Raw genomic sequence first — 8365 nt, 5'->3', positions numbered from 1 at the left:
AAAAAATATAAGTAGTATTTATTTGGTAGAGCTCTTGCAGAGCCTAAACTGATATTAACTCTTATTCTCTGCCCCGGATTCCAGCCAGAGATAATGACCTCAACTATTTCTGTCTTCAGTTCTTCTGGGGCTCATCACTACAATTGTAAATAATAAACTTGCATCTTTTTTCTGTAGACAGTGGCTAATTAAGCCTGGGCTATGAATAAGAATTTAGCTCACTAACACTATCTCCCAAGTTAAATAACCTGTATCATTATTTGATGCTTTCCTTGCTTCTCTTTTTAACCTTAAATGATATAATGAAACCTATTGTTCTTCTTTTCATTAATTTCGACAGCGTCTCTGGGTCTCTCCCTATGTAAAATACACGCATTAGTGTCCCTATGGCATCTCTCACCTCTCCTCTTTCCCTGGTCTTGTAACTTCTTCTAATTAGTTAGTTATTAGTTAGTTATTTTGTATCTTCAAAGTTTTGGTTCAACCTTAAATGTTGTCTGAGTAGCTCCAAAATTGAGAACCTATGAACGCAACACATCTTACATTATTATGATTAGATAATGTATATTCACAGCAGGATCCAGGAGTGAGGTTTGCTTTCCCTGGAAGGGTCTTTGGACAATTCTGCTGAGGCTTCCTCCTTGTGGAGCTAAATGCCATGCTTGGAGAGAAAAAGCCGTATGCTATTCTATTCCAACAGGCAGTGCATGTAACAGGTGATCTTTACAGCAAAGGTGCACTTAAGTCATCGGAGCTTGTACATTCATGGGAATTTTTGCCTACCTGAAACTTTGCAATGTCTTCTAGAGAGTAGTGAGAACCTGCCTCCTAATGTCCATGATAGGAAAGTACAGACTGTAATTGGTTATTATTGTTGTCCATCGCCTTGGGATAAAAGAAGCAGGAAGGTTACCTCAAAAGACAGATCCAGTGATCTGTAGACCTTGACCCTGGATTAATTAGTTTTCTAAAATCCAACCCTTTTAAGATTGGGGCAGAGTGGGATGAGTTACCAAAAATCTCAGGTCTTTGAAACAATTAAGGAAAGAGACCCAGGTGAGTGGAGTTTGAGAATCCAGTGTAGGTGATAGTTGATTATTAATTAATATTAAGTTGAGTAGAAAGATGAGTGGATTTTTCTGGAAATCCTTAGAGTGATGTTTATTTGTTAAGGGAATGAACCTTTTATTGCTTTAGTAAAATTCCTTATTAATTAATTGGGCTCAGCAAGGAAGGGAATCTTTTTTGATTTTTGACCCAAAGTACCCTCTCAAATAGACCAAGACATTAGTCAAAATATAATTCTGTGCCATTAAATTGTTTCACTTGAAGGCTGCTGTTCTAAATATCAAACTCACATACATTCCTTTGGAAATAACTGTGCATTTTCCCTTCCTCCTTGCATTAAAAAAAGTCAAAAAGCAAAATAAAAAAAACATATTCATTTGCATCTTCCCTTAACTGTTTCTGGCCCCATAACATACTACTTGCCTGAAATACATTTAGAGTTTCCTCAAAACCTATAGAAAAAAAGAGGCAAAACTCTTCCAGGATATGGCTTCTATTTATGCTGCTACCTTGTGTGCCTAATTACTTGTCTGTATTAGCTCTCTGCTACATTTAATTTTTTTGTTGTTGATGTTTTGAAATTCTTGTTTTTCATGCCTGGGTTATAAGCTAGGCATTGTGTTAAATGATTTGCATGCGTTACTTTGCTAATCTTAATATGGCCATTTTAGAATTGAGAGGCTAACACATGGAAGCTAGACTTACGCTCCTGTCTAACTCAGAGCTCATCGTTTATTCCACCCCTGTGCACAGTCCCCACTGAATGCCACTTGGAGCACCAGTAGTGTCACGAAACACTTGGTGCCCATTTATTTCATCACTTCATCCCGCCTGCCTGTATTAAGCAGTAGGAAAAAAAAAAGCCCTCCCCTTTAAGCTATCTGTCTTCTGTTATGCCAGACAATAAATTTATGGACAAAATGATCACTTATGATGTCTTTTCATCACTCCTGTGCCTAAAATAATACTTCGGGCTAGTAGGTGGAAATAAAACTTTATCGATGGTAACAATGGTGATAACTATTAGCCTTTGGTATTAATAGCCAATTGCAATTTCTGCTCTGTTCCCACACACATGTCTTAAAGCTTCAACCTTTGAAATCTTCCCACACTTCTCAATCCAGACAGTTCGACTTCACTTCCACATTTCACACTCTGAAACTTCACAAGAGTGGGAGGCACAGCCATCGAACTCTTCTTTCGAAATAAAAATTCATGCCATTTCTGGGGAGTGGGTCGTATCCCAATAATAGGATGGAGGGGAGAGGGAGCATATTTTTCTAGGATGCCACAGTTTCCTCCAATACTTTACTGATTAGTAATTCTTAGGTAACAGAGGCATTTATGGCAAACTGCCTCTTGCAGCCCTCCCATGACCAACGGTGGTACCGCACTCAGCGAGTAAGTGAGCTTTGCTGCAAAACCAGAGAAAACCTCATCTGCGTCTCCTCTATCAAATCGCCTGAGCTCTTTGCAGTAACTCAATGGCATTGCAATGGGAACAGCGATGTCGTAGCTGACAGTTTTTATTTTAAATGCTTTCATTTGCTTTAGTTTTAGTTCCAAGCAAGATGCCCTAAATCCTGCACAGTGTGTACACTTGTAATTTCAATGCAGCATTATTATACTGTACTGCAACACCAGCAGAAGACAGCCCTCGCTCTGCTGATATATTGCCAGCACACCAAAAAAGCTCGACCTGTATGAGAGCACATGCCTGCTCTGTCTCTGTCTTTATCTCTCTGTCTCCATCTCTATCTCTCTGTCTCCATCTCTCTCTTTCACACACACACACACACACACACACACACACACACACAGGCTTGGCTTATATTTGTGAGCACGGAAGTGGACAGACATCACAAACACCTGATACTAGAGGAGGTTAATGAAGACTGGGCCCTAAATTTGAGTGTACTAGTAAGGTTTTGTACCTTAAAACGTTGCAAACGTTATCTTGTTTAAGTGTGCTTAAATTGAAATGGCCCAGGCTTACATTTGGCCGACAAAATAAACACGTATCCCAAATTGAACAAATCTGTATTAAAAAAAAAGTTTTCTCAAGTTAATCATCCTTATTGCCTTCTGCCCCATTCTCAAAACACATCCCTGGGCACCTTTTGGGATGAGCACTGGGTGTTGTATGGAAACCAATTTGACAATACATTTCATATATTGAAAAAAAAAAAAAACACATCCCTAAAACCAGTGCTAGTCAAAATAACTAATCGTAAGTGTGGCATGGGGCATTGACTTATAAGAACAGATGGCCTCACTTTTGTCAGACATTATCCCTTCAGGTGCTGGATCCTAGAAAGATTTAGGTCCCAGGGGAGGGACCCGAAGAGCTGCTCTGGGAGGGAATTGAAGGGGGGGGGGGCAGTAGACTTAGGATAGCAGCTATTTATGAAAGATACTGAAGCATTGAAATATTTTAATAGCTTATCAGATAAATGTTAACCTCACTACAAGCTCATTTATATTAAATGGTAATACTAGAGTCATGATGCTTAGAAAGAGAAGGTTCTAATCTAGTTGTAGAACAGAAGGGTTTAGGAATTCTTCCAGGTGTTGGAAAGGGATCTCTGTCTTGCCAATTAATGTTGAATATAAATATGAATAGTTCTAACCCTGGTTGTTACTAGGAAAATCAAGAAGGGAAAAAAGTTATTATATCTTGTGTTCCCATGAATCATAATCTAATTTAATTATCTCCATGACCCTGTAGGCCTGTATTAGTTTACCAGGGATACCATAACAAGTACCACAGACTGAGCGGCTCAAATGAGAGAAATTTATTTCCTCATGATTCTGGAGGCAAAAAATCCAAAATTAAGGTGTCAACAGAGCCGGTTTCATTCTGAGACTTCTTTTCTTGGCTTGTAAACACTTGTCTTCTCCCTGTGTCTTCCCATGGTCTTCCCGGTATGTGTGTGTGTACATGTTTGTGTGTGTGTGTGTGTCTCCTAATTTCCTCTTCTTATAAGGACACCGGTCACATTGGAGGAGGGTCCATCTTAATGTCTTCACCACTTTAATGATCGCTTTAAAGGCCCTATCCCCAAACACAATCACATTCTGGGGGTACTGGGGGTTAGAACTTCAATATACAAATTTGAGGGCACCACAATTCACTCCATAACAGAAAGGTAATAATATAACTCCTCCTTTTAGAAAAAACTTTATAGAGTCAGTGCATGACTTACCTCAACTCAGCTTGTTAGGGACATTAACTGGGACCCGGTGTCTGCTCCTGTTGTTGCCCGTGCCTCCTAGTCTGTAGCCACCACGCACAACTGCGTCACTATCTACGTTGGCCAGGCTGGTATCCAGATCAGCAATGTCTACTGGAATTCTATTGCCTGCAATATGGCATCCAACCCAATGGCCAGATGCCAATTGACAGAAGATGACTCCTTAAACATCTTCTTCAGTGAGGCAAGTGTGTGCCAGAGGTAGTGTTTATAGACCTGGAACCCACAGTCATTGGTGACGTTTACACTGGTACCTACTGCCAGCTATTCCACCCTGGACAGCTCATCACAGGCAAGGAAAATGCTGCCAATAACTATGCCCAAGGGCATTATACCACTGGCAAGGAGATCATTGACCTTATCTTGGACCTAATTCAGAAAGTGGCTGACAAGCACACAGGTGTTCAAGACATCTTGGTTTTCCACGGCTTTGGAGGGGGAACTGGTTCTGCGTTCACCTCCCGGCTGATGGAATAACTATTGATTATGGCAAGAAGTCCAAGCTGGAGTTCTCCATTTACCCAATCCACCAGGTTTCCACAGCTGTAGTTGAGCCCTGTAACTCCTATTCACTACCCATGTCACCCTAGAGCACTCTGTGCCTTCATGATAGACAAGAGACCATCTATGACATCTGTCATAGAAATATCGATATTGAGTGCCCAAACTACACTAATCTTAATTGCTTCATTAGCCAGATTGTGTCTTCCGTCACTGCTTTCCTCAGATTTGATGGAGCCCTCAATCTGACAGAATTCCAGACCCACCTGGTATCCTATCCCCACATCCATTTCCCTCTGGCCATATATGCCCTTGTCATCTCTACTGAGAAAACCTACCATGAACAGTCCTCTGAGCAGAGACCACTAGTATGTGAGTTGAGCCAGAAAGCCAGATGGTGAAATGTGACCCTCGCCATGGTAAATACATGGCTTGCTGCCTGTCGTACCATGGCAATGTGGTTCCCAAAGACGTCAGTGCTGCCATTGCCACCAACAAGACCAAGCATCCCCTTTGTGGGCTGGTACCCCACTGGCTTCAAAGTTGGTATTGATTACAGGTCTCTCACTGTGGTACCTGGTGGAGACCTGGCCAAAGTACAATGAGCTGTGTGCATGCTGAGCAATACCACAGCCATTGCTGAGTCCTGGGCTCGCCTGGACCACAGGTTTCACCTGATGTATGTATGATTTATTCACTGGTAAGTGGGTGAAAGCATGGAGGAAGGAGAGTTTTTTGAGGCTGCTGAGGACATAGGTGCCCTGGAGAAGAATTATGAGGAGATTGGTGTGGATTCTGTTGAAGGAGAGGGTGAGGAAGAAAGAGAGGAACACTGTTTACCATTCCTGTCAGCCTTGCAGCATGTCCCTCTCAGAACTTTAGCTTCCACATTAGCTGACAAGCGTTAAAGGTTTCTGGTTTGATTGTCTCCAATTTTCACTGTGATCACGTCTTATTTTTCCATGTGTACTTGTCGAATTTTCCTATCATGTCTCAAAGTAAAAGTGTAAGAAGGAAAAAAATATTAAAAAGTTTACAAAATATTTTTAAAAGTCAATTTTATTAAGGCATATTTTATACTTAAAATTATACCCATTTAAAAATTTTTTTAACGTTTATTTATTTTTTTTTTTTGAGACAGAGAGAGACAGAGCATGAACGGGGGAGGGTCAGAGAGAGGGAGACACAGAATCTGAAACAGGCTCCGGGCTCTGAGCTGTCAGCACAGAGTCCGACGTGGGGCTCGAACTCACGGACCGTGAGATCATGACCTGAGCCGAAGTCGGACACTTAACCGACTGAGCCACCCAGGCGCCCCAAAATTATACCCATTTTAAATGTGTAGCTTGAGTTTGGGCAAATCTGTACACCATCTAACCCACACCACAATCAAACTACAGAAATTTCTATCATCTCAAAAAAAATTGCCTTGTGCTTGTTTCCTGGCATTTCCCCTTCATCCCTGGCTCAAGACTGACATTGGTTTGATTTCTTTTCTAGTGTTTCATATAAATGGAGTCATAAAGTATGCACACCACTGTCCCTGGCTTCTTTTTACAGCATAATGCATAGTGTTTTTGAGATTCATCCATTTTGGGGGACGGTATGAGTAGTTTGTTCCATTTGATTGCTGCGTGGTAATCCATTGTATGATTCTACCACCATTTGTTTATTGTTTATAGCTTTTGGCTATTATGAAAGGAGCCTTTAGTTATAGGTCTTTGTACAGCCAGGACATGTGTTTTCATTTCTCTTGGGTAAATATATAAAAGTGGAATGCTTTGTCATATGAGAAGTAGGCATTTAACTTTTAAAACTTTCCTTTTTTCAAGAAGAATCTGCTAAATTCTTTTCCAAATGGTTGTATTATTTTACATTCCCACTAGCAGTGTATGAGAGTTCTAGTTCCTCCATATCCCCTCCAACACTTGGTATTATTGGCCTTTATGATTTTAGCCTTTCTTGTGGATATGTAGTGGTATCTCATTGTAGATTTAAAATTGCATTTTATTAATGACTGAGTTCTAGATATAAGCCATTTGTCAGACATATGTAACTCCCATGTTTTCTTCTATTCTTTAGTTTGCATTTTCAGTTTATTAATGCTCATTCAAAATGCAGAATTTTTAGTTTCGATAAAATTCAACTTATCATGTTGTTTTTAGTTTTGGCCTTTTATGTCCTATTTAGGGAATCTTTACTGACTATAGAAAGCAAATGTTATATATCTGGATGTAATGTTTAAATTTTTTTTTTAACGTTTATTTATTTTTGAGACAGAGAGAGACAGAGCATGAACAGGGGAGGGGCAGAGAGAGAGGGAGACACAGAATCTGAAACAGGCTCCAGGCTCTGAGCTGTCAGCACAGAGCCCGACGCGGCGCTCGAACTCACGGACTGTGAGATCATGACCTGAGCCGAAGTTGGACGCTCAACTGACTGAGCCACCCAGGCGCCCCTCTGGATGTAATGTTTAAGTTGTGACACATTTCAAGTTGTTTTGTGTGTGGTATGAGGTAAGTGTTGACTTTAGTTTTTTTATGCACACGAGAAAACTATTGTTCCAGAGCCATTTGTTGAGAAGTCTGTCCTTTTTCCATTGAATTAATATAGCATCCTTGTTAAAAATCACTTTTGTTAACTAATTTTTCTCATGATTAAGGTTCACAGCATACTTCTTTGGGGGCATCTGTATCATTTTATATCGGATGATGAATATTTGGAACTTTACGTTGATTTGTTATTTTGTCCTATTTTGTTCTCTTTATAAAAGATTGTCAGACTTTGTCCTGGGAGACCTTTAAATGTGTTGTGCTTTTTTCATTCTTTTGGGATTGCTTTTAGGCTGGGCTAGGGTTTATCTAAAGCCACCTTTACTCTATAGGTGTTTTAGCACAACTATACTAAAGTGTGACTCTTATGGGCTTATTAATCAAGGTGATCAATGAGGATTTCCCAATATCATTGGTCATTGAATGTCTTTCTTTCTTGAATGTCTTTCTACCCTTTATGATGTCTAGGAATTTTCAGCACACAGCTCCCCCCCCCCTTTTTTTTTTGCCTGGTTTCATGGAATTTCACCCTAAGTGTATGCACAGTTTAATATCCCATTATCAACAGATACAGTGTCACCAAGTGCAGATTTTTGGAGGCCTTTATGTAGCTCCTTCCTGTCTGGTACTCTCCTCCACAAATTTTGGCTACCTTAGTCCCCTTGCTTCAATCTACGTGTCCTCAACTCAGTATGACTCTCAGGTTCTACTTAGGGGTCCCCTCTATGCCACTGGTCTGAAATGTGTCAAAGTCAGGACTTCATAGGACTCACAATTTTGTCTCTCTATTCTTAAGGATCATGGTCCAGTTCTGCCTTTTGTCCATCGTCTGAAACAGATGTTTAGTTTTTTCAATTGTTTATAAGGGGATGATAAATCTGGTCCCTGGTTTTCACTATGGCAAGGGGTATAATGTTTTCACCCCTTTTTATAGATAAATAAACTGAGATTAGAAAGATTAAGTAGTATAGTGATGAGGAACAGGGATTT

General features: G+C 40.2%; 1 pseudogene; it reads left to right on the top strand.

Annotated features, from left to right (window-relative positions):
- Nucleotides 1-2412: 2412 nt before the first annotated feature.
- LOC122218453 lies at nt 2413-5731 on the top strand (annotated as a pseudogene).
- Nucleotides 5732-8365: the final 2634 nt, after the last annotated feature.

The sequence above is a fragment of the Panthera leo genome, chromosome B1 (genome assembly GCF_018350215.1).
Source record: "Panthera leo isolate Ple1 chromosome B1, P.leo_Ple1_pat1.1, whole genome shotgun sequence".
Taxonomy (NCBI): domain Eukaryota; kingdom Metazoa; phylum Chordata; class Mammalia; order Carnivora; family Felidae; genus Panthera; species Panthera leo.
The sequence above is the reverse complement of the archived record's forward strand: the minus strand, read 5'-3'. Positions and strand labels throughout refer to the sequence as shown.